Source organism: Penaeus monodon, chromosome 31 (genome assembly GCF_015228065.2).
Source record: "Penaeus monodon isolate SGIC_2016 chromosome 31, NSTDA_Pmon_1, whole genome shotgun sequence".
NCBI lineage: Eukaryota > Metazoa > Arthropoda > Malacostraca > Decapoda > Penaeidae > Penaeus > Penaeus monodon.
Window position 1 is genome coordinate 11,238,026 of NC_051416.1, and position 228 is coordinate 11,238,253.

A 228-nucleotide genomic window follows, 5' to 3' on the forward strand; every position below is an offset into this window, starting at 1 on the left:
AATATAAACACAGAAAGAACGGTAAAATGTGCATCTGTATACATATATACGATTGCATGTGGCAACCTTTAAAAGAGAGTCAGAGAAAGAGTGAGAGAGGGAAAAAAACGGCTACAGAGATTTTTTTCAACTGTAACTTTTAAGCCTTTTGAACTATAAAGAAAGATTCAAAGCTAAAATCATGCACTCTACTTTACAAAGAAATAACTCAAAAAATGTTCGTACACC

At 32.5% G+C, this 228-nt stretch overlaps 1 protein-coding gene across 1 annotated transcript in view; it reads left to right on the top strand.

Annotated features, from left to right (window-relative positions):
• Window positions 1–228, top strand: part of LOC119593031 (carbonic anhydrase-related protein 10-like) — a gene marked incomplete in the record, with an annotated part of 152,330 nt that overhangs the window by 124,349 nt on the left and 27,753 nt on the right.